This window comes from Tamandua tetradactyla, chromosome 20 (assembly GCF_023851605.1).
Source record: "Tamandua tetradactyla isolate mTamTet1 chromosome 20, mTamTet1.pri, whole genome shotgun sequence".
Taxonomy (NCBI): Eukaryota; Metazoa; Chordata; class Mammalia; order Pilosa; family Myrmecophagidae; genus Tamandua; species Tamandua tetradactyla.
In genome coordinates, this window is record NC_135346.1 from 33,469,871 (window position 1) to 33,496,852 (window position 26,982).

A 26,982-nucleotide genomic window follows, 5' to 3' on the forward strand; every position below is an offset into this window, starting at 1 on the left:
GCATACCTAAGTCTCCGACTAAGAGAGAACTCTGGTTTCCTAACTACTTGCTACAGTTCGTTCTGTAGCTCTGTGGCTGCCTCTTACATCTCTGAGTCCTCTGAATCTCAGGACTCATCTAGCCCCGTTGTGAGGGTGGGGCCCTCTTCAGGGTTCTCCGATCTTAGAGTTTGGGATAGAAATATTCTGCCTTGTTTCCAACATATCCAGATGTACTCCGTCAGGATGCTCCTTGATTCATTAAAATTCCACAAGAAGGGAACACAGCCAGCTGCCATTCTCCTTGCTCATCATCTTTCCTGGTGTCATTCGCACCCCATTGCATTTGGCAATGCGCTTGATGTGAGTGACATTAGCCAGAGCACAAATCAGGTAGCATCTGCTGAGAAGTAGGGGGTGAGGGACATGCAAACACATTTATAAAACGGAAAACAAAATCAGGGTGACATCCAGGTTGTCTTTTTGATGGTCCCGTTTCTCATTTTGCATTTGGGGTAAATGATTCCTTTTATTTTTATTTTTTTTAATATTCTACTGTTCCTGTCTCAAAGCATGTTCTAACCTTTACGTCAAAGGAACCTCATGACATTGAATGGTTAGAGCAGAACAGGAGTTATAATTAGGACAACCATGTGGTCCAATTTGCCCAGGGTGATCCTTGTTTATAGCTGTTGTCCTAGCATAATTATTAAGATATGCTTTTCCCTCTCAAGCATGCCCTGACTTAGATAAATTATTTCTTACCCTGGTTATAGTACGTATTTGACAAATCAGCCACCAGTAATATATACTGAACACCTACTAGCCACAAAGGCAGTGTGAGGAGTGTGGGTATGTGTATTTCATGGCCTCTGTTCTTCATGAACTTCCGGTTTAATGTCACAACAACAACAAAATAAAACTGCAACTGTGGGAGGGGGATATTTTCTTAACAGTGGAATAAGGAGTGTGTAAGCTGACTGGTCTCCAGTTAAATGTTCTCAGGGGAGGCAGTATCTGCAGTGCTGAAGGCAGGTCTGGATGTAGACAGCTTGGGGTCACATCCACCTTGGCCATTTACTACCTGCATGGCTATGAGAAGGTTAAACTCACTTTCCCAAGCCATTAGTTTCTCAACTATACAGCTAAATGATATTAATATCTCCTTTGTTGGGGTTTTATGAGGATTTAATGTCACAACGTGGAGAAGGTAACTAACACAGTGCCTGGTCAAGTAGAAAAGCTCAGTGAATGAGAGCTAAGGCACAGTCAGTAGCAACAGGTCTTCATTGCACTGGAAATCTTTGGAATCAGTCATATCTGTCATTCATACCCAATGACATATTAGAATGATCATAGAATCCCAGTGATGGGAGGCCCTCTCCTATTTTATGGCCCCAACCCCCTACTACTTAGCAGTGGATGGCTGATAGGTAAACAACATTCCTCAGAATCGTTCATCACATTTATTCTTGACATTTTCAAATAGAGTTGTGACAGAAAGGCAAACTGTGTGCTGTGGGCTTGGGAGAACATATGGTGTCAGAAAAATCTAGCATGTAATGGAAAAACATGGTGCATTTCCATCCAGCATGGGGAGAGGCAGGAACAGTGTGTCCTAAATAGCTCCTCCTTTCAGGCAATGAAGGTAGAGAGGGAAGGGAGTAGTGGGGACCAACAGCAAAACTGATTTGTGGATAAGGTCCAGACTGCTGCCTTAATGGTATTTCCTCCCTGGGTCTAGAAAGGTGCTAAACTTTGCTAAAAGCTGTTTTCTTTAACCCCATGTATCTTGGAAATGTACTAGGAATTCTTTTCATGAATTGACTGGATCATCTTGGGGCCTTAGCCAAGAAAGCATGGATTCTTGGGGGAAAATATAAAGATAAATTATTACTATTATTAGTTATCAAAATTAGTGACTTTTATTGAGCTATATGTGCCAGATCATTAAAAGCCTTACAAGCATTATCTCATTAAATGTGTACAACGGCACTCTGACATAGGTGCTGCAATTCCCATTTTTAGACCAGGAAACTGATTTGAAGACACCTAAGAGGACTTTCTAACCTATGGTTATCTGACTCCAAATTCTATGCTTTTGACTATTATACTGTATGCTATGATTAATTTACACTAAAAATAATAGATTGTAAAATCAGGTGATCAAAAGACCCATCGATTATCATTATATTCAAGGATTGAATAATAGTGACTAGAAATAGAGGAATTCAAATCCTGAGGGCTAGAGGGACATTTCTGGTTTGGTAAACCTTCCTCCTGTTCCCAAACTGAATCTCACAGTCTCTGGCCTTTCAGCTGGGTGACTAGCCTTCCTTCACAGGGCAGATCTTTTATCTGGAGAGAATTCCAGCATTTAACAATACTAAATACCAGAAAGTCTTCCTGATTTTGAACCTAAAATGGTCTGTTAGTCTAAGAATTGAAACGCAAGCCCTTTAGGGCAGCACATTTATCTTATTGGTACCCTGTTTCTCTTTTCTTTATTTTCATTCTTTCCTTTCTTTTATAATAACTTATGGTGTGACTTCTATATGACAGGCACATAGATGCACATAGAAGACACAAAGGTGAGGAAAATAGACACAGTGCCTATACTTATTATGTTTATCATCTTGTTTCCCCCACCCCAACCCCAGGAAAACAAGAATGTTATTAAATCCTGCCATATTAAATAGTGGAGTATATTAATTACATTTTAGCAGTCACCTTCATTTAAAATTTAGTTGGGTGCATATCTCTCTAAATATGTCAGATCATATACTGTATTATAATAAAGCCTCAGAAACATCAGTAATTCATTGTTTAATGACTGATTGCCTTCACTCAGAAATATGAGAGTCAGCTTTACTGAGTGACCCAGAATAAATTGTTCCATCTCTCTAAGTTTATTTACTAATTAAGAAAATGGCCCTCTGAACTTTCTTCTCTGCAGGCCAGCCACAGTTATCAGGCCATTTTCCATGTGAAGATGCATCTGTCCTAGAGTTTAACAAGTACCGGGAATGAGGAATCTGAAGACCTGTTTTTGAAGAATAAGTGCTTCCTCTCTTCCCTATCTTTGGGTGAGTCACCTTTTTTTCTATTAAATGGGAATGCCATATTATATCCTTAGGGTTCTTTGGAAAAACAGAGCCAACAGGATATATATGTATGTAAATATTATGAGATTCTTTTTTTAAAGGAATTGGTTCATGTGAGCATGGGGATTAGCAAGTCCAAATTCTTTAGGGCAGGCCACAAGTTGGGAGCTCCTGTGAAAGTTTTGATGAATTCCCCAGGAGAAGCTGCCTGGCTGAAATACAGCTAGGAATTCTGTTTTCTGATGGTTGAAATCGTCCATTCTTCCTTTAAGGCCTTGGGCAGATTAGAAGAGATTTTTCTCATTCTAGAAAGCAATCCCCTTTGTTGACTATAAATGTAATCAGCCACAGATGCAATCAACTGACTAATGATTTAAATCTGTGACATAACCTCACAGTAACAATCAAGCCAAGGCTTTCGTGACCAAAAAAACTGGTCACCATAACTTAGCCAAATTGACACATGAACTTAACCATCACACATTCCATGCTCTGCCAATCTCAGTGGTACAATGTTAGGATCCAGTGAGATGGATGTGAAAATTCCCTATAGATTTAAGAGTTTGCAATTGAATGGATTTTAAATTTGAGCCACATGGTTGATAGGTATGAAATGCTCTCATCTGTATGGTTTTATGTTCCATATGAGATGGCTTCTTCATGGGTTCTTGGGGCTGGAGGATAGTAATGTGAATTACTCTTTGAATTCAGATTCTGCTGCAACAAAATGCTTTCTGTAATATAATTTCTGGTGAGTGACCAAGCAGGAATGTATGCCTCGTCATCTCTCAGAGCAGGAAATAATCCACGCAACAAAACAAGTTGATGCTCAAACTTCAATATCTCCTCTGTTTCAGGAAAGATGTCCACAGCTCCTGGCACCTAGTCCCCAACCCTGCCCCCAGATTACGGAGAATGCTCAGCAGGGAGTTGTTCCCTTGTCAACAATGAGCATTAGTACAGCAGTTGGACTGGAAGGAAAAGCTTTTGTCTATTAGGAAGCCTGCAGAGTTTGGTTGCTAGGCAACCTAGTCTGAAGGCAGCAACCAGTGTGTTCCAGGAGGGAATCTAGGGAAGTGGGCTTGAAGAACAGGGAAAAGCAAATTCTTTTCTCAGAATTAGCTGAAACAGGAGAGAAAGAGCCAATCGTATTGCCCACCACCCAGATAAAGAAATGATACATATGTTGAAGTATGTTGTGGTAATTGAGCATCAAAGTGCTAGGTGCCCAAATTTATAGGTCTGCTGGAAAACACTGAATAGCTAATGTTTCCCAGCCTCAGCTTCCTGGAACGAGTAGAAAGCCACGGAGACATGTAAAACCAGCCTCCACCGACCACTGCAGCCACTTCACGTACACGTGCCCCTTCAATCAGAACAGCACTGATTTTCTTTTATATAGCAAATTTTCACAAAAGATAAAAAAGAATATGTAACTAAAAACTACCTGAGTAAATGGTCTTTTGTTTTCCTCAAATCTAAGGTTCTAATTTAAAAGATGATTTGTTACTACAAAACATAGTTAAATATTTACACTGACAATATATGCCAAAACCCAGAAAATTATGGAAGTTATCTTTTGTGCAGCCAGTCTTCTTATAGCTTCTCTATCCCAAAATATATTCCTCACTAGCCTGCCAGAAGACAGAAGGACTCAAGATTGATAACTCTTTGGAGTTAACGCTTTGACTGCTCCTGAGCCACTTGGGAGGCTAGCATATCTAGTGAGCAAACACTATTTCTCAGTTTAACCCTGGCAGTGAATTTGAAATTGAAGGAATGAGGCACCTCCCAGTGAAATCCTCTCAGTTCTGAAAATTGGGCTGAGCTTGTGACATGCTGGCCCAGGTGGGCTGAGGTATGACAGGGAAGAAGTAATAGATAATAGTTATGGATAAAGACTGACAGAGATTAGAAGCAGGATTTCTTCACTTTTCTTAGGTGTTAACCTTGGACACATTACTTACATATCTTGATACTCAGTTTACTCATCAGTACAACAGGGAAAATATATTTTGAGTTCTAAAGGAAGGAAAAGAAAAACAGCACTGATGGTCCAGGGTACAGGATGTTGGCATGGGAAAGCATTACAGTAGGAGTAGGGAGGCCAGGTTTCTGTGAGAGGCTGGTTTGCCACCAAGCAATCAAAGCCCAGGCATGAGCCAGAGCCTACTTTTCCAAACATCACAGAGATCTACTCCAGAGAGTTCAGAAAACCAGCTCTAACTCCAGAATGCTTCCAAACTCAACCTTTCATTTGCCGATGGCACTTCTCTTTCAGAGTCCTTTCAGGGCCCCTTGCATTCTTGGATCTGGAATTTTTACTGCCTGATTTTCTACTTTCCAGAAGCCCATACTTGTAGATTCTTTTCCCATTGTATAGGCCTTGCTCTAAACAATGTGTATCCTTTTCCTCTTGGGCTTCCACTTCCTCACCAATAACAAGAAAGATTGCTTAGATAATTTCTAAATTTGCTGCAGTTCCAATCTTTTGTGCATGACTTCTGTGCCTTTTAAGAGTTTTAGAGCTTTCCATGCATTAACCAAACAAATTTTACTGGGGACCTACAAGGTACCAGGCACTGTCCTAAGCACTAAAGATAAGTACAGTGGTTAAGAAGCTGAAAAAGTTCAGTTCTCATGGAGGTTACAGTGGCAGAAGATGGACAATAATCAGATCAACAAGAATGTTTTTATTTTAGAAGATGATAAATGCTAAAGTACATTAAAAGAAAAGAGAACTGTTTCAGTTTTAAATTGCAGTATAAAAACCATTCCAAAATGTAGTGTCTTTTAAAAATGAATTAATTACGTTGGTTGTGTGGATTGACTGGATTCAATTGCACTCTGGGGTCAGTTGAAGCGGGAACATCCAAGATGCTCCCCCATCCCATCATCCAGGGTCTCTCTACCCGCTTATCATTCTGTATTCCTGCTGAAGCTTCTTTACAGCATTGCAGCTGGATACCAAAAGGTAGTATTCCAAGAGCTCAAGCCCCAATGTGCAAGTGTTTCCTGAGCATCTATGCTTGTCGTGTTTTATGATATGCCAAAGGCCAGAACAAATTACACAGGCAAACCCAGTCAGTGTAGGGGGAAACTATACTAGAGTGTGAATTCAGGACCAAGGTTCATTGGCAGTCATCAAAGTAAGTAGGGAAGATGACTACTTTATGCTAGAAGTTGGAAAAAGCCTCTCAGAAACATAGTAAGATGTGAAGGCTACAAGACCACAAAGAACTGGGTTCTAGACAGGAAAAACAACTAGTACAGCTCGCAGGTGAGAAGAAGGTTGGAGTTTTTGAGGATCTGAGAGAAGGCTGACATGAATGGAACTTTGTGAATAAGTTAGAAGGTTAGAAGACTAAGTCAATAAGATGGTCACAGGTCCTATCAGGCAGGACCTTGTAGGCCATGCTACAGTTTCAGATTTTATTCTCAATGCAGTGGGAAACTATTAATATGTTTGAGAAAGAGTGAGCTGATCAGCTTTACATTATAGAAACAAAAGTCAGACTTGTGTGGAAGAAAGAATGTTAAGAAAATTAGCTTAGTCTTTTTAATAAGCCAGGAACATAAAACAGGGATTGAGTTACGGTAAGAGGTTTAAATGACATAACAGCTAGATGTAGTATGTGATCCTGGGATGGGGAGAAAACAGTGATACAAACATTTGAAGAAATTTTTAAAATGGAGAGGTGGTATTGTTGACTAGAAACAAATTACAAAACAGTAGGGACACTGTGATTTCATTTTGCTTAAAAAAGTCACATATGTGCATATATATACATGCACAGGAAAAGGCATTAACAATGTTGATCCATGAGTGTAACATTACCATGGTTTTATCTGCTTAAAAATTATGGATGTAATGAGATAAAGAGACCATTGAGAAAGCTGTTACAAGTGAGTTATGTTGGCAGCTTTTAAAGGCTGGTAAGAGCAGAGTTGCTGAGAAGTAAATATATTGGGACGTGTTTTGGAAGTAGAGGGGTTTGAACTCGCAGATGAATTGGCTGTTCTGGGAAAGGTAGAAAGTAAGCAATAATGACTTCTAGGGCTTTGGTTTGAGAAAATGAATGGAAGTGGTAACATTTCTGGATGGAGAAAACCAAGGAAGTCTTGTTTAGATGTCTTCCTCAGAGGGCAACTTGGATGATTCATTCCAGGTTCCTAACCTTCTTGACTGAGTTCCCTTCAGGCCAAATATTGTCAAACAGATACCAAAATTATCTTCTTAAGAAGAGACTAAATGAATAAGGTATACTTTGTCTTCAAAAGTCATTGGGATGCTCGGTAATGGCTGCTTTATTAAGCCTCTTCATTTTAGGAAATCATTGTTAACACTTGAGATTGTCCAGACAAAAACAATCCAAGTATTTATCACAGATAAAATAAAAATGGGGCAATTGAAGAACAGACAGAGAAGTAAAGGATGCCATGTCCAAAAAGTAAAATCAGACATTTTGGAGAGAGATAATAAATATAAATGATAAATTATAGGATGAAGTTTTTCTAGGTAGCTCTCAGTTGCTCGAAGAGCCCTGTTAAGCCAACTCAGATTATCTATGTGATCATGTTTTTATGGTGATGATTTCATAGTTCTTCAGTATTACCTAGAATACTTCCTGCTCATTGTTGAATTTAAACAAACCAATGCAGCATTTTGTTAATTATAGCATAAAAAAGATTGATTAGATATAAAGAAGCATTTCCTGAAGTCAAGATTAGGATATGTGATGATTTGTCTGAAAGTGTTTCTGCCTTATGTGACTATTTCCTGATTTATGAATTTATGGACAATCCTATAAAGCAAAAATAACCAGGCTTTTTGAAAGGCAACTCTAGTGTATTTTTTTTTTAATCTGGCCCATTACCAACCTACCCAGATGCATCACAGATGAATCAATCCAGATGGTTCTTTGAAACAGCCAAAGTGAGCATTTCAGATGTGCCCCAAATTTGGATACTGGAGATCTCAAACTCTTCACTAAATAGGAAATCTGAGGTGCCTATTATAGGAGGTCAGGGAACAGAAGAATTAAGAAATAGGGATAAAATATTGAGTGGTGAGCAGGGTGGATTTTAATGGAAAAAAAATCCTTAACTTTCAATCAAATTCCAGTATGTAATATAGTTTCTTCACTAATGTTTTTCTAACTTTAATTTTAAAAATTGAAATTTTACATTTTCTGAACAACAAAATCTCTTGGGATATGTGCTTTCAGTATTCTTATTTAAGAATAGCTTTCCCAATAGAAAGAAAAAATATTTAAACATTTTACTGTCTTAACCTATAAGAATTATGTGGCTCTATAATCGAAAAGATTTTCTTTCTTTAGTCCAGTTATGCTAAATAACCGGTCTCAATATTTGCTCTGAAAAATGTACCCATGTAAAATAATAATTTTCTTAATTGTCTCATTTATAAAACACTTATCCAAATTAGACAGATAATTCATTTCATAGTTATGAAATAGAGGCTTGGAGACAGCTATGGAAATAGAAGTCATGGTATTGCATTCCTTCCCATCATTCAGATCAGTACATATAGCCTATTGAGAATGAGCTCTTACTTAGTGACTTGAAAAATCCCCCAATAAGTGAGTTTAAATATGAAAAGTTTAAGAAACCGGGCAAATAAATTAGAAAGATGTTCAGCAGGCCGAGAAAGTGAGCAGAAATCAAATTACCCATTGGGTTCAAGATGTCTCTAGTTGGTTTCTATGGCAAGACAAAAATACAAAAATGTGCTAGAATGTATTAGAGGTTGTAAATAACCCAGATGTGACTCCAGATGCTATGTGAGGAAGCCCAGAGATAGGCTACAGTCACCCTACTTGATCTTTCCTTTCCAGTAGAATTTCTGATCCTGTAAGAAGGAAGAGACAAAATGACTCAGATTACTAAAACTCTACTAACAGAATTGGGTTTAAATCTTGACTCTATGAATTATTAACTCAATGACTGGGCATGGACTTCATTTCTCTAAGCTTCAATATTTTCATTTGTAAAAGGATGGATTATGAGGATTGATAAGAAAAACTGCTATATAACATTTTTGAACATATTAATATCTAATCAGATATTAGATTTTAATATCTAATAAATCTTATTAGGATTAGCTGTTTTAAAACAGTAGGACTTTGTTTATGTGTTTATGTTCCCAACCTTTTGCTTAAGTTTAAAATCATGCATTACAGCAAACCCTATTACTTAAAAAGTATTTTTATATGACATATCTATCACATTTTTTATAAATAAAGCAAACATTCTAGTAACAATAAGCAAGCAAAATTAATCATAGAAATAATTCTTAAAAATTTTAATTCTCCTTCTGCATTTATTATTTGTTCCTATTGCCAATCGCATAAACTTGAACTCAGGTGTTGAGTTTGCATAAAATGAGGTCCCACAGAAATGAAGAGCATGGATGATCCAAAGATAAAGGAAAAAGTCAAAGAAAAATATTAGTGATATTTCAATTGTATAACAAAGTTACCTTGGGTAATGGTCAGGTTCATGTGTCAACTTGGCCAGATGGTGTGCTCAGTTGTCTGGTCAGGTAAGCAAGTGATGGTCTGTCTGTTGCTATGAGGACATTTCATGGACTTAAATCATGACCACATTGGCTGCATCCATAGCTGAAGGGGAGTGCCTTCTGCAATGAGTGATGCTTAATCTAATCACCAGAATGCTTTTTAGGAGGAGTCAGAAGAAACAGTCACTCTTCCTGCTTTAGCCAGCCAACCTCTCCTGAGAATTTGCTGAGGACCTTCATTGGAGTTGCCAGCTTGCAACCTGCCCTACAGACCCTGGACTCTACATCCCCACAGTTACATGAGACACTTTTATAAATTTTATATTTACAGATATCTCCTGCTGATTGTTTCTCTAGAGAACCCTAGCTAATGCACCTCATGACTTATTTTTAGCTTCAGAGAAATCAGTGTTTCTGAGAATCTTATGTTTTCTTCAGGTGGAGTATAGAGTCAAGTTGTATTGAAATCCACTTACTATTAGCAAAGATGTGGTCCCTTGAACACTTACAGTCATTTCCTTTTTTTGAGTAGCTCTTGATGTTTTTCTTCCCTGGGCTGAAGTTGACAAAAACAACAACAAAAAAAGCAGTTCTGTTAAAGTTTCATGGGTTTCCACAGAGACAAGATGCCTAAGTCCCATGGTAGATTCAACCTAGGCCCCCTGAATTTCTGACTTGTTTAAAAACTTTCAGTTGGTCCTCAACTGAATGTCTATATTAGATGTTCAGGCTAATATAGAAAGAGGACAAGACCATAAACAGCTTTTGCTCTGGAGGCTGACTTTACTTTAACCTTGTTCTTGTTTAACTATTAACTGCCCAAACTCTTAAATTTTGCCTTTTTCTTTGCCTGTCTGGAATATGTCTTTCTCTATCGTGGACTTAAACACCCTTAACACATTTCCTCTATTCATTTATCTTAACAATTTTTCTGGTCATGGTCCTTCTTTGATAGACCAATTAAATTTTAGTAAACTATACATACTGAAAATAATAAGAAGAAAATGACAAGGCAGTTCTTATAATATGTTATAATTTTAAACATGCATAACAACAAACCTTATTATTTAATTGAAATATATAAAAGCTCATTGACATATATAAAATTCCATTTTACCAGTGGGGCATCTGAGGTCCAGGAATGGGTAAATGACTTGACTAGGTCATATAGGGAGATAGGAAGGTAAATATGTTTCAAGCCCTGGCATTCTGGCTAAAAAGTTCAGAGCTATTTCTATTCTACCATTCTGCCAGTGGCATGATTTGAACCTCAGGAATTGGAGATATGAAGAAGGGTTGATAATTAAGTTAATTAGGAAACCTTCTGGGCAGAAATGAATAAAGGCGGTGATAGACAATGAATGAATTAGGAATGGGAATGAGGACATTTACAACTAGGCTGAGCCATGCATATCCTAGTTTGAGGATGAAAACTCAGACCTTGCATTTTGGAAAAGAAAATCCCAAGTCTCATTTGAAATTCTTTTTATCTTTATGATGGTAATGTTATTTTCTAGCACAAAATGCTTTCCTTCATGGTGGGTGGTCTGGCCATGGTGCCTAATTTAATCTTTCACTGAATATATTCCCTCAAATATAGTATCTCAGTTGACAGTTATTAAACGCCTGGTTGACACCAGGCATCAAAGAATTGGGGAACAAACATTAGGTGCCAGAGACTCATTTAGCAATCAAAGATAACTGCTGGATAAATAACAACCAGAGTAGATTTATTTTCAGGATGAATGGCCAGTTGCTATGTGAATTGCAATTCCTGAATTTATCCTCTTCATCAGCCTGCCAGAACACTCCGGAGGCACTTGTTTTGAGGCCTTTCAGAGATTGGCTTTTAAATTCTTACTGCTGCTTAATGATCTCTGTTTGGATTCCAAAATGCATTTTTCTCTCTCACATCTTTCCTTCTCCATTGCGCATTTGGTTTTTCCTGTCATCCTAGCGGGTATAGCATCTGTTACTCAAAAAAATTCCTGGGTGCTGACAATACCTGTAAAGAGGAAATTTGTCTATAGTAGGATTCTTGCCTTACCTCCCTTTTGAATCTCAGCAGCATCATTTAAAGTGCTAGGAGAGCGGCAGCTGCTCTGGAACACCATGATGTTTGCAGGCACAATCTCATAAAATGATATGCTTTGCTCTGCTGTTCTCTGCCTTCTGAGTTGAAAATGAGGCTGGGAGGTCAGCTTTCCCAAATCTCTACCTCCTCACCTCATAATGTAGATCTCATGTTCCATCAATATTTTACAGAATGTTGAATCAAACTAGTGACAAGGTGAAGTTGATCATAAAGAATGATTAGAATTTAGCACTAGAGCAAACACAATGCCTAAAAGGCCAAACAGGTAGCAAAAATATATATATGAAGTGTGCAGGACTTGCGGAGCCAGTGGTAAACCCAGGAGTTTTTAGCCTTGCCTAAAATAACAGTGATCATAATTATCATCATCATGGTTAGTATTTAAATTTCTTGTTTTTAAAGACCACACTTGGAGACCAAATTTAAAACATCCGTGTGGCAGATTGGCCCCAAGCCTCTAGTTTATAAATTCTTACATAGTGATATACAGTTTGCATAGCAGTTCATTTGATCCCCAATACAACTCACAAAGAGACACTTATAATTACTTATCTTATACAAGTGAGAGGACTCGCCTCAGAGACTTAAAATAGGTCTCAATCGCAGGTTTTTGTCTACAACTCTAGAGCCCTTTATACTGAGCTATATATGTTTTCTTCGACTCTTTTTCTTTTTCTCCTGCACACTCTTCTCCTTCAATTTGCCTTTTCTGCCTAGTCACCCAGGGACACTACCATGATTCCAAGTCTGGGGACAGTTTCCCTGAGTCCTCGAACATTTCCCTCTTCCCATTCAAGATCTTTCATTTCTTCTGTGACAATCTAAAATATCTGCTGATACTTTTCGTTTTAGTAAAAGACTCTAGAAGAATAATCAAATATACCAAAAGTTTCAGACATCACTTTGCAGGAGATCCTATATAAGTTTGTTTCTGCGGGGAAAGGAATAGTAGGGATTAATATTTTGTGTGAACAGTACGTAGTATACTACATATGTTATCAGATGACACAAAATAAGTCTAACTTCTTTCAGCCTTCCTCATTTAAAAACTGAAAATAAAAAGTGTAGAAGATCAACTTTTTTGGCTGATAGATTTTTGGATCAAATTGTAGGACTTTCAAACAGCTGTGTAACTTTGAAAAAGACCCTTCAGCTGCTTACGCCTTAGTTTCCTCATCCATAAAATGGACATTATTATTATCTAGCTCATTGTCCTGAGGATAAATGAGATATCATATGTAAAATACCTCATACTAGTAAGTCAACAGGAGTTAATAATATAACCTAGGTAAAGTGGCAGGACGGAGACTCAAGGTTGGGTATGTCAGACTTAAAAGTCTGCCATCTTTCTTTCAATCCATTACTTTCTGCCAAGCCAAGCACTTAAGCAATGAGGAGTCTAAAAGAGCAGATATACCTACATCAGTCTTAGCCACACCTAATTTTGTATAAGGGTAATGCCCTGACAATGTTATTTGATCCATTTTGGAAAAAAACCCTCTTATTTTCTTATTAATTTTCTTATTAAATGGCTAAGCACCTCTAGTGAGTACTTTCCTAGGTACTGCCAGGGTTTTGCTTTTTTGTTTTGGAGGTGGAGCATTTAGGGTGGGCAAGTGAGGTAGGAAGATGCAATAAAACGTAGGAAAATTCCAGGTTCTTATGTTCCTTCATAGGAGTCACAAATTAGAGACCCATAGGTATCTTGATGTAACCTACAGATGTGTTTTGTTTGACCCACTCAGGGTTTGTGTATAATTGATTTAGTGACTGTCATTTAAAAACCGGTAGAGATCACATTAAAATATGAATACCTCATTTCTGGATTCTTCAAAAGATCTGAAAATCTGGTAACACTAGAATCCCACTCTCATATGGGATAGAAGCACCCTCCTGACTACCACAGTCTACAGCTAGCTCCCATATAATTCCTTATTTATTATCTCCTACACCAAGTATTAGCAGATAATATGAATAAATAACTATTTATAGTATACGCAGGAGCCAGGTAATGTGAGTGGCATATTTTTCTCTGAACCCTGGGGGGTTCAAAGGTTAGAAAACTAAAAATGAACAGTCCAGTGTTCTAATTAGTATGATTATGTCTTTAAATTTAAATCTTAGTCTATTTTTTCCTCAACTCTTCGGCTTGTTCAGACTAGTTCTATAAGGCAAAATGTTTCCTCTAGTTTGGGGTAAGAAAGCCATAAAGTGATATGGAAAGCTAGAGAAAATGTAAACTAGCACCTTGAGGGAAACAGCTGAGAAGAGAAAGTGTGGGAGGAGTATTGATCAAAGTAAAGTCATTTTTTTCAGCAGAATAATAATAAGAAACTAAATAAGATGGTATAATGATAGTAAGAATTCACCCAGGTAATGAGCAATTTGGTATGTGATCTCCTTTGGTAGTAAAGAATATGTTAAATCAATCAGTTGACAAATAAATAAGTACAGGATTATGACTCCAAGAGTGTGTAATGGTTTCCTGGATAACTGCGAGCAAGGAATCATTCCCTTTCTGAATAAAGTCAATGCAATCATGGCTAAATGGCCACTGGCTGAAACTTGGAGGGCTGGTTTACCCAGAGAAAATCCTGGAGGATGCTTCTTAGAACATGTCAATCCAAGGCCCCAAGCCATGCCCCAGAAATCCCTCTTGGAATTCAAATATGTCCTTCAAAATCCTTCAAAGGGAATTTCCATTACACGGATGCTTTCCTTCAAGCCAAATTCTAAGGCAAGAAGGCCATCTGGCCATTCCTTCTCAGATGGTTAGTCTTCAAGGCATCAAGCAGTCTTTTTTTTTTTTTTTCCTATTTCCTGTTTACTTTTTGTCACATTAACCCAAGGGGAGTGACATGCCCCCTCCCATGGTGTGGTAGCTATCACCTGGCAGGCCAGCTTGATTGGACCCCCATTCCTATTCACAGTTAGGAAGTCCAAGTAATTCAAATTTCAGATTCGTGCATACCGTACACCTTTACCAGTTGTATGACATTTGGCAAGATATTTAGCATCTCTAAGCTTAGTTTCATGATCTAGAAAATGTGATTGGGTAGCAAGATTACTTAAGTCCCAAGCATTGGAGAAGTAAGACTTTGTGAGATACTTACTTACCACTGTTCAGGTTGAGTGCTGAACCTTCAAAACTAGTCAAGAAAAATCTTTTAGGAGTTGGGGTGTGATCTATTAAAGGTTTATTATTTCATTTGAGAATGAAAAGCTTATTAAACTTGAGCAATAACTTAGAACCTAATGCAATATTTTTGGTATTATGAAAGAAATAGTGAATTAGGAAAACAATGCCATTGTTCACATTAACATGAGGGCAACATTAATTGTCCACCCTTGTTGTTAGAAAACTTGAAAACTGGATAATTTTGAAGGTGATGTCATCACAAACTCTTCTCACTATTCCAGAACTGGAAAAAAATATATCAAAGATACCACTAGTAAGAAGAGGTTTTAAGAGTATCTAGCCTAATCCAAACCAACCCTCTTTCTATTTCTGTTTGAATATTTCCAAGAATAGGAGAGCTGCTACCTTTTGCGGTTGTTTGTTCTCATTTGGGCTTGGATAGGTTGAAATGTTCTGTTTCAATTCAACATAATGAAGACCTTTCTGACTTTTTGAAACTTCCAGAAATTCAATTCTTACTGTCATAAGGTTCATGATGAATCTCCTCAAGAAGGCAGTCCGTTCAGTTGATTCAAGAACATCACAGATCTTAGAATCTTTTATTTTCTAGTTAAACAGTCTGGGATTATTCAAATATTCTCCATGAGACACAGTTTAATAATCTTTTTTTCTTCTTGGCAGTATTTCTCAAAACACTGACTTGGTCATGCAGTGTTCTCCTCAAAGAATGGTACACAGGAAATCATACACTTTTCTAATCTAAATTCTACAACTCATAGTCCTAATATTTCAACTGCCTGTCAAATTGTCCCAATCTTTGATTCCACCTACTTAGCTCTCAGGGCATAGTCTTTTCTTCTGTGTGTACATTTGTTTAAATCTTATATTTAAGATAAATGTTTCTTTCTGTTAGTTGAAGTGGAGGTAACTTTGACCTGTTTTTGTTTTGTTTTTGTTTTGTTTTTTTCCTGTCAGAAAAATACTTGCTTATCTCAAAGGAAAATATTTCTGCACTGTAGAAAGAGTTTGGATTTTGTTATATTGGGCTTAAACTCCCTGAACTGTTATATAAAATGAGCCTAATGCTTGACCTATGAAATTAGCAAAAAAATAGGATTGTTGAGAGAATTTAAAGAATTATACAAAGAGCTGAGGACAATGTCAAACCCATAGCAAGTACTCAAGGAATGGTTTAAATTGTAATAATAATATGGTAAGCAGTGACTAGCAGAGAAGTCAGATTCACAACTCCTCTGTAAGTCATTTTCCTTTTCTCATAACCCATATGCCCCAGAAGTAATCTGTGTCTAAGCATTTGGCCTCATTTTCTCTGTTTTCATTCTTGGGAGGAAATTGGTTACCAATCTCTGCAAAATAACTTTAGTCTAATATCTGAAGCCTTCACCATCCTACAGAGGTTAAAATAATTCTAGCAGTTGCCTTGACATTCATTCTTTGACCTCTCAGTATTCAAGGCCTGTGAATTTACAGAAGAGAAAGGGAATGTGCAGGAGGAACCATGAGAAGTTTATCTTAAGCCTTTTGAGGCAAAATAATTCTCATTTTCTGTTTTTTTTTAAAAAACAACAGGGGGGGTTTAAAATATTATCAGGAGGAAATAGAACCTCTCTTAATGGTAAAGGATTTTAGATCATCTATCTCTCTCTATATATTATATTAAGTAAAAAGATTTCCTTTTGAAAATGAGCACTCTTTATATAGACTGAGATTTAGTTGTGCTTTAGCTTTTCTGTGAAATTATGTAGGCTACTTGTCTTTTGGTAGTGAAAATTCCAAAAGTGGTCTGCTTCAGACTGCATGCTGGACTATTTCCTGGTTCCTTGTGGAAAGAGGGGTTTCATTTATTTTATAACTTTAAATTAATATTTTTCTATCCCTTCAATACTTCAAACTAATAAAGTAATCCCCAATTTTTTATGTGATATTTACCTTACCCTTTGAAAACAGAGATTTATTTTCTCATTTTATACTTGAGAAAACTGAGGCTACTCTAATTTTAGGTGTTGGTTAACATTTTTCTAAATAAGAAAAGCAATAATGACTATTAAATTAATGCAATATCTATTAAAAATATAGCATTCTTATAACACAAGGATGATGGATACTGTGGCAGTTAGATTCAGTTGTCAACTTGGCCAGGTGAAGTCACCTAGTTCTGTTGCTGTGGACATGAGCCAATGGTATGTGAATCTCATCTGTTGCTGATTACATCTGCAGTTGGCTAGGAGGTGTGCCTGCTGCAATGAATTATGTTTGACTTAACTGGTTGGCTCTTAAATGAGATAGCACAATGTAGTACAGCCCAAGCAGCTCAGCATACCTCATCTCAGCACTTGCAGCTCAGCCCAGGTCTTTGGAGATGCAGAAAGAAATCACCCTGGGGAAAGTTGTTGGAACCCAGAGGTCTGGAAAGAAGGCCAGCAGAGATCACCCTGTGCCTTCCCATGTAAGAAAGAACCTCCATCAAAAGTTAGCTGCCTTTCCCCTGAAGAACTAATGAAATAAATCCCCTTTTATTAAAAGCCAATCCGTGTCCGGTGTGTTGCATTCCGGCAGTGAGCAAACTAGAACAGATATATTCTGATGCTAGTATCCACTTTGGAACATTGGCAGTGGATAGTAGCAAATAGTTGCTCTGAATCATTCTTTAATCCCTTCACCAGCCATAACAGGGATAACAGAGTCATTAACTTATGAGGAGTAAAAAAAATAAAATCAGTTGTGGCATGACACCAAGAAAACTGATATTTGGATTTTGACAGTACCAGTACCATGGCCAAATCCCTTTCTCCTAACTGCAATCCTAGTTCATACTTCTCTTTGAGCCATGATCTTTTGAAATTCTTGTTCCGTCACTCATCTTCAAACAAAATAGAAAATGTTGAGAATTCATCATGTGGGGAGTTCTAATATAATGTAGTGAGTTATATGGTAAATGGGGAAATGTGTCCTGCTCTGGAGGTCATGAACATGGGATGCCCAGGAAAGGATTTGAAAACATTCTTTTTTTTTTTTTCCTGGAGCCACTGTTTATTGCTACTCGTAACTCGCTCGACGCTGGGCACAGGCCTGCGGGTGGCCCCGCTAGGCGTAGTACTGCAGGTTGGCTTTCTTCTTGGCCTGCACCTCCAGGATGCCCTCCATGTAGTCCTCGTGGGTGAGCTCGGTGGCACCCCGGCGCAGCGCAATCATGCCCGCCTCCACACACACAGCCTGCACTGGGCGCCACTGAAATCATCCATGCAGCGGGCCAGCTCCTCGTAGTTCACATTCGGGCTGACGTTCATCTTTCGCGAGTGGATCTGCATGATTCTGGCCCGGGCCTCCTCATTTGGCATTGGGAACTCAATCTTGCGGTCCAGGCGGCCTGAAAGGAGCAGGGCGGGGTCCAAGATGTCCACCCTGTTAGTGGCTGCGATTACCTTCACTTGGGTGTTGGGCTGGAACCCATCCAGCTGATTCAGAAGCTCTAGCATCGTTCTCTGCACCTCCCGATCCCCGGCATTCTCACTGTCAAAGCGCTTGGTGCCGATGGCATCCAGCTCATCGATGTAGATGATGGATGGAGCTTCCTCTTTGGCCAGAGTGAAGGCATCCCGGACCAGCTTGGCCCCATCCCCGATAAACATCTGTACCAGCTGGGGGCCAGCCAGCTTCAGGAAGGTGGCCTTGGTCTGCGCAGCACAAGTCCGGGCCAGCAGCGTCTTCCCTGTGCCCGGGGGTCCATACATCAGCACCCCCTTTGGAGGCTGGATCCCCAAATTCTCAAATTTCTCCTTGTGGTTCATTGGCAGGACAATGGCTTCCACCAGCTCCTGGATCTGCTTGTCCAGGCCCCCGATGTCACTGTATTGCTCTGTGGGCCTCTCGTCCACCTCCATGGCCTTCACTCGCGAATCGTACTCTGTGGGCAGGGTCTCCAGGATCAGATAGGAGTCTTTGTTCACACCCACCAGGTCTCCAGGCTTCAGCTTTTCGGCATCCACCAACCCAATCACAGGCAGGAAGTATGTTTGTCGTGTGGAGGTTTTGATCACCACACATTTGCCCTTCCTCTGGGAGTCCAAGTCGATGTTGGCGCCATCTTCCTCTTGGTCATTAGGATCAACATCCAGCAGCTCGATGACATTGGAGACAAGGTATGGCAGGGTCTTGTTCACTTTGATTTTCTCACTGTTCTCTTTGATCTTGTCCTTCATGGCCTGGAGTTCATGGGTGACTCGTAACACTTCGCTTTTCATGATCTTGATCTCACTGTCCAGCAGCCATGTGTGCTGGATGATTTCTTCCGTGGACATCTTGAGCACTTCCTCTCCGATTCCATCTTGCTCGGCCTCATCCCACACGGTCACCCGAAAACATTCTTAAATAAAAACAAAAATCCCCCAAATAAGAAAATATACAATGCCGGCCTGTAGCATGGTAAAAATTAAAAAAAGCCAGGCTTTTATGAAATACAGGACTTTGGGAGTGGTGTCTGGGCAGGATATATAAATTTGATTTTCATACAGCATTTATCTGTCTGTCTGTCTGTCTATCTATCTATCTATCTATCTATCCATCCACATATTAGTAATAAATGAGATCAGCAGAGGAATATGTAGTTAAGAAAACAGGACTAAGGACTATGATCTGGCTTAGTCCAAAATTTAGGTGAGGAAGAGGAGGCTGCACAGGGGAGTAAGATGAAAGAAGTAGAAGCAAAACCAGGATATTGTGGATGACATCCAATATACAAGAATAAGGTTCAACCAGATGGGAATTTAGGGTATAAGGGAAGGTTATATTGCCTAACTGCCCGACTCTGAAGTCCAATGACAATCGTCTTAGTTTGCCTGCTATCTCTGCCACTTTTAGTTAGTATAGAATAAATTGGGTTTTAGAAGGATCAAGTTAGTCACGTACAAAGTACATAGAACAGTGCCTTACACACGACAAAAGCTCAGTAATTAGTAGCTACTTTTATTCATCCATCATTCGATAAAATATCACATTTCCTAGGTAATAATTTATAATCAGATTTAGTCTATTGCAAGTGAGTATGATTTGCCTCTGCTTCTTCTGAACTCTGTCTAAGAAGAGAACAGGGATATTCCTAGTCACTCCCCTAGGAGAAGCAAGATGTGGCAAGAAGATAACACTTGTAGTCTAATATCTCCCTGTAGTTTTTAATTGGGCTCATTCTAAAAACATTTGTTGAGCATTCAGTGTATATTTAAATACTGTTTTGTGTATGTTATCTCATTTAAACATCAACAGTGCTTTGAGATTCATACTATTATTACTCTTATTTTATAGCATAAAGGTATCAAAGTTAGAGGTGTTAAGTACCTTGCCCAACATGACATTCCTAGAAACTAGGAGAGCTAGGCTGAGAACCAATGCAGTCTGACTTTACTGCTTCCCAAATTATTCTATAGGTAAATGCTCAAAATTTGGATTATAATTTATGGGCCTAAAACATTCTTACCTGAATATCCCTGTGGGTAGGTTAGGATGCTGAGTGAAATATTAAATTAACCAAGCCATGTCTTTAGCAAAAAGAGGATCCCACTCAGTACCAAGTGAAACAAAAAAGATAAAAGAGGCTACTAGTAAGGATCATAGAAGAATGATTGATACAGTTGAGCATGCTGAGCTAGGGTATATTCCAGAAAGACCTGAGAATTAATCAGTTAATCATTTGGTGACATTTAATCAAGAGCCAGGAATCTAATCAATGGCTGACCCATTGTAACATTGGGGTACTGGCCTGGCTTCTTGCCTGGACTGTCTAATCTTAATTAGCAATTATCTCAGCTGGGTGATCTTTTGCCCTTAGGAAATTTCAGCAAGGAATAGCAGTTTCAAAGTGGAAATTTTACCTTTTGCCTCCATCAGTTGTTATTAAGCAATGTGTTTATTCAGTTTCCAATGTCACATTAAGCCCATTTATTGAAGAGGTCTGGCATTCAGCCAGCAATTATTTTAATGAGAAGAAATAACGAAGCTGTCCTAAAGGTAGTTGCAAGATTTAAAATTTCCCTCACTTTCATCTCCTTCATAACTTTCCTCCTTTGTCTCACTCTGAAATGTGGCCTTTTTATCTAAAATTCAATATTAGTTCTTGCTAAGTAGACAAAGAAACCGAACCCAAAGTCAAGAAGAAATTTCTTTTACCTTGAAACTGAGATTTTCAATTCATACTATTTGGGGGGGACAAAGAAAACAGTCTATTCTGAATCTTTCAATGATATTTTATTTTGTCTTCTATTTTGGAAGGTCTTAGATTCAAATTGGTGCTTTGCCTCTATGTGTCCTTGGACAAGTTACTTAACCCTTTTGAGCCTAGATAAACAGAGCCCACTCCATAAGGACATTACAGAAATTAAAAATCTGCAAAAGCAAAAGCTCTGAGCCAGTGTGACTGAAGCAAACTGAGCCACAAAGGAATCATGAACTGAGATGAGAAAGATGGGGACAGAGGTCACATCCCTGTAGACAGTGTAAGTTACAGGATTTTAATACATTTTGAGGTTTTTAAGCACTGGAATGGCATAATCTAATTTACCTTACTAAAAAATCTCTTTCTGTGTAAAAGACCAATTAGGAGAAAATTCAGTAGAGTCTGAGCACAATGTCTGGCTTATAATATTGAAAACTATTAGCTATATACCCATCATTATCATTATTAATGTTTTCACTGAGGACCATACTCCTAGGAGAGTGCTTTGGGGTCTTGCATTGAAGGTGGTTGGGCTTCAATCCATTAATCCCCTAACTCTCAGAGAATCTTAGTTGAATCCTATAGGAAAATGTGCTTTTAACAACACCTTCCAGCCCCCTCTCAAACTATGGAGTGTCATCTGTGGCCATTGTGTGCTGTCCATCCCAAATGGGTTGGGGGTGGGCATAATATTGAGAACTTTCACAAATTTATCTCATCTCCTACTGCAGAATTTATATTGCTACTGGGATCATATCAAATTCGAGCTTAGTATACAGATCCTTAGAGAACCCATTTCTATACCAAATGGAGAAACATAATATTTGCAGATAAAGCTTTTTTTCAAGGAACTCATTATAACCTCAGTTTTAAAAGCTGTACCCTAGAGAGTAAGTTAATTTTTCTAACTTGTGTATTTGCTGCTGTTGATGATACCAAAGAGTGGCATTAGATGACAGTGAATGCATGTGAAAGCATACTGAAAGACTTCATCTCATTTGACCTTCACAACAATCAAGGTGAATTGGGTGTGTGTGTGTGTGATGAAACCTATTCTGGGGGCAAAATACGGTAGAATGAAGATGGTCTCCAAGCCCACAAATGAGACAGCTCCAAACTGGGACCCAAAGTTCCACATCAGAGTATGGTGCTCTTCTCATTTTTCCCAAATATTTTCTGCTGCCACTTGCCCTTAGTTCACTTCTTCCAGATCTAGTGTCATAGAGGAAAAGAACATTTAAAGTACTTTACAGACTTGGAATATCTGAAATGTCATTATAGAAAGCATGCCAATGTTAATTCAATAGTATTCCAAGAGGGGGAACATTCTAAGTAGACAACCTTAAGAAACAAAAAACATAAGCCATGATAATGTGGGAAAAGACTGGCAGATTTTATATGAAAACCAAATTGGCTTGGAATTGATTGTATCTTTCTGGCATATGACAAATTCAACTAGGGTTTGGAGAATGAGGTGGTCAGGTTTTTGTTTCTTTTGCTTCTTTATTTTGAACCTTTGATTGCCATCAACCTTTTTATTAAGGATCCTAAAATAAAAGCAGAGGTGATTGTTTGAGGAAGTCCCAGGAATACACCATGATAGGATTTTCTTTTCTAAAATGGGGCACAACTTTTTGTTTGTGTTTTTACATTTCATGACATGTTTTTAAAGTATTACATAATTAGAAGGCAATAAATACCATTTAAGTCAATCATTTGATTAATTTTTACAAAGTGAAAATACTTACGTCACAACCAGACAGATCAAGAAATGGAAAGTGCTGGCATCTCAGAAATTTTCCTCCTGATTCCTACCCCACCACCCCAGTCAACACCATCATGTCCAGAAAACCACTGTTCTTATTCTCTCATTAATTAATGAATTAGTTTTGCCTATATTTGAATTGGTGGGTGTGATCTGGTATCACATTTTGTGGGGCTTTTTTTTCACCCACAGCTTTACTGAGGTATAATCTACATACCATAAAAATTCAACCACTGTAAGTATTCAGTTAATGGTTTATAGCGAATTTATAGAGATGTGCAACCATCACCATAAGTCAACTTCAGAAGATATCCACCATCCTAAAAGTTCCCTTCTGCCTATATGCAGTTCATTCCTACTCCACCAACCCCAGGAAACCACTGTTCTGTTTTCCGTCTTTATAGATTTGCTTTTCTGGAAATTTGGTAAAATATAATCATGTAAGTTATGGTTTCTTGATTCTGGATTCTCTCATAATGTTTTTGTAGTTAATCTATGCTTAGCATGAATCAGTAGCTTGTTTCTTTTTATGGGTAAATAGCGTTTCATCGTGTGGACATACCACATTATGTTTTCTCATTTATCAGTTGATAGACATATGTGTTATTTCCATTCTTTGGCTATTATGAATAGTGCTTTATTCCCTTAGAAGTCTTTGTGGGGACATATGCTTTCATTTATCTTAGGTAAAATACCTAGGAGAATTGCTGGGTCATATGGTAAGTATATATTTATTTTAAGAAACTTCCAAACTGTTTAAAACAGCATTGCACCATTTTACATTCCTGTCAACAATGTATGAGTGTTCTAGTTTTTCTTCACACTTACCAACATTTGGTACTGTCAGAATCTTTGAGTACAGCCATACTAGTATACATATATGTAGTGATACCTCATTGTGATTTTAATTTTCATTTCCCTAAGGTATAGTGATATTGAACATATTTTATTTTGCTTATTAACCATTTATATATAACTTTTAATGGAAATATCTACTCTACACTTTGGCTTATTTTAAAAATTTTCTTATTGAATTTTAAGAGTTCATTATATATTCTAGAAATAAGTCCTTTATCAGATATATGATTAGCAAGTAGTTGATGGCTGTCCTCCTAATCTGTGGCTTTTCTTTTCAGTTACTTAATAGTGTATTTTGAAGAACAAAAAGTTTTTAATCTTGATGAAATCTGATTTTTTTTTATGACTTGTGTTCTTTTTATTATACTTTTAAAATTTTTGCCTAATCCAAGGTCACAAAGATTTTCTCCTATATTTTTTTCTAGTTTTATGTTTGTATATTTAGGTCTGTGATCCATTTGGAGGTATGTTTTGTATATAATATGAACTAGAGTTAATTATTTTATTTATCAATATCCAGTTGTCCCGGTATCATTTATTGAGAAGACTAACCTTTCCATTTTGAGTTACTTTATACCTTTTTTTTTTTTTAACACGGGCAGGCACCGGGAATCGAACCAGGGTCCTCTGTCATGGCAGGCAAGCATTCTTGCCTGCTGAGCCACTGTGACCTGCCCTGAATTCCTTTATACCTTTGTCAGAAGTTATTTGACCAAAAATATAAAGGTCTTTTTTTTTTTTTTAGTTTCTGTCTTGTTATTTTAATCTATATGTCTACCCTTATGCCTATACCATACTGTCTTGATCAATGTAGCTTCATGGTAAATTTTGAAATCAATTAGCGTTAGCCTTTCAATTTGTGCTTCTTTTTCATTATCATTTTCACTATTATTGGCCCTTTGCCTTTCCATACACATATTAGGCTCAACCTGTCAATTTCTATAAGAAAAGCCTGCTGGGATTTTAAGGGAATGACTTTGAAACAATTTGGGTAGAATTGCCATCTTAACAATATTTGGTCATCTAATCCATGAATTTGGAATATATTTCTCTATTTAGGTCTTTAATATTGGGTGGCAAAATATTGTAATATATTTATAAAGTGTACAGGCCTTGCATTTAGTTAAATTTATTCTTAAATATTTTATTCATTTGGATGCTGTGATGGTTAGGTTCTGGTGTCAACTTGGTCATGTGATTATGCCCAGTTGTCTGGTCAGGCAGGCACTACCCTGACTGTTGCTGCAAGGATTTTTCATGGCTGGTTAGTAAACTAGAAGGCTGGTGAATTAAATCATCAGTCAGTTGACTGCATCTGAGGCCGATTACATCAGTACCTAACTGAGGCTTATCTCAGACCAGCGAGATAATCCAATCAGTTGAAAATTTAAGAAAGCAAATACACTTTTTCACTGCTTCTTTTAGCCAGCATGCCCTTCCTGTGGAATTCATCCAGACCTTCCATCAGAGCTGCCAGCTTCACCACCTGCCCTATGGATTTTGGACTTTTCCATTCCCAGGGTTGTATGAGATACCTTTATAAACCTCATATTTACAGATCTCTCCTCTTGCTTCTGTTTGTCTAGAGAACCCTGACTAATATAGAGGCTATTATGAATTGTTTTCATATTGTTCGTTGATAGTATATAGAAATACAATAAATTTTTATGTATTAATTTTGCATCTTGCAACCTTATTAAACTTGTTTATGAGTTCTGTTGTACTTTTTGTTGATTCTTTCAGATTCTTTCAGTTCAGGTCTTCTCTGAAGAGAGATAGCTTTACTTTTTCCCAAATTATATGACAAGTTTCTTTTCCACTGGTCTTTTGACTATCATCTTTTGTAAAGTACTTGTTGAAATCTTTTGCTTATTTTCTTGTTTTTTTTTTTGATTCATTTGTTGTAATTCTTTATATATTTTGGATAAGAGGGCTTCATGTGTTTATCTTAAAAATACTCCTTTTTGAGGCTTTTTTTTGTCACTTAATCATGTCTTTGAGACACAGATATTTTGATTTTACAACTTCAGGTTCTTATCACTTTATAGTGAATTCTTCCATATAGTCAAAGATAAAAGAGCAGCAATTTTATATAAACTCTTCAAGAATATATAAAATGAGTAAAAAGTGGGCAAAAAAAATTCCCAACTTGTTTGATGCAGACAGTATTATAGACCCTGATAAGGGCATTACAAGAAATGAAAATTATAGGCCCATCATTCTGTACTGATGAGCACAGACACCAAATTTATAAACAAAACATTAATTCAAATCCAGTCCTATACGAAATAAATTACATAACAAAGTCGGGTTTTTTCCAGAATGAAAGTTTGGTTTCACACTTAATGTTAACAGAAGAAGGAATTCATAATTTTAACATAAGAAAGTAGAAAAAATACAAAATCATTGCAGTAAAGGCAAAATAAAAACATTTGATAAAATTCAACATCAATCCAGATAAAAACTCTTCCATTCATAATAAGAAGTGAAGTTCCTTAATCTGGCAAGAGACATCTACAAAAATATGAAAACAAACCCAGCAAGCATCATATTTAGTGGTCATATACTGAAAGCCATCCTCTACTTTTAAGGTTTGGAATTGTCTGAGAACATATGCTAACATGACTTCCACGTAGCATGCGCTGATGTTTCTAGCCAGTATAGTAAGACAGGAAAGCTAAATAATAGGTATAAGCATCAGAAAAGAAGGCATAAAACTGCAGAGAACAGGGTTATGTATGTTAGATAATAAAGATCTTCATGTATATATATATGTTTCAAAGTAAATTTAAAAAAAGCTCCAGTTAAAGTATTACAATTAATAAATAAATTTCATAAGTTTAATGAATATAAAATTAATTTCATTTTTATATACCCACAACAAACAGAAAATGAATTTTATAACCAATTAAATTAGAATCTAAAAGCATTAAAAAAAAACAACATGAAAACTCTGCTCAGAAAACTACGAAATTTTGCTGAAATTTAAAAAACACCTAAATGCCTGGAAATGTTTCACATTCATTAATTAGATGACTCAATATTTCACAGATGTCATTTCTCTGCAAGTTGATATTATAGATTCAATATAATCCCAATAAAAATCTCAACAGGATTTTTTATATGTGTAGATATTGACAAGATAATTCTAAAGAAACAGTCAGAGGGCCTATACTGCCAGATATCAAGACTAATTATCTGGCTACAGTAATTAAAACAGAATGATATTGGAAAGGTATAGATAAATAGATCAATGTACAGCTATAGAAACCTGG

At 37.4% G+C, this 26,982-nt stretch overlaps 1 long non-coding RNA gene and 1 pseudogene across 1 annotated transcript in view; one reads left to right on the top strand and one right to left on the bottom strand.

Moving 5' to 3' along the window:
• Positions 1 to 2,940: 2,940 nt before the first annotated feature.
• Positions 2,941 to 26,982, top strand: part of LOC143664539 (uncharacterized) — a 95,801-nt gene continuing 71,759 nt past the window's right edge. Inside the window, exon 1 of the long non-coding RNA XR_013166468.1 lies at positions 2,941 to 3,065. This is a non-coding gene — a long non-coding RNA (uncharacterized LOC143664539). The remainder of the gene's footprint in view (positions 3,066 to 26,982) is intronic.
• LOC143664538 (26S proteasome regulatory subunit 6A pseudogene) lies at positions 17,942 to 19,226 on the bottom strand (annotated as a pseudogene).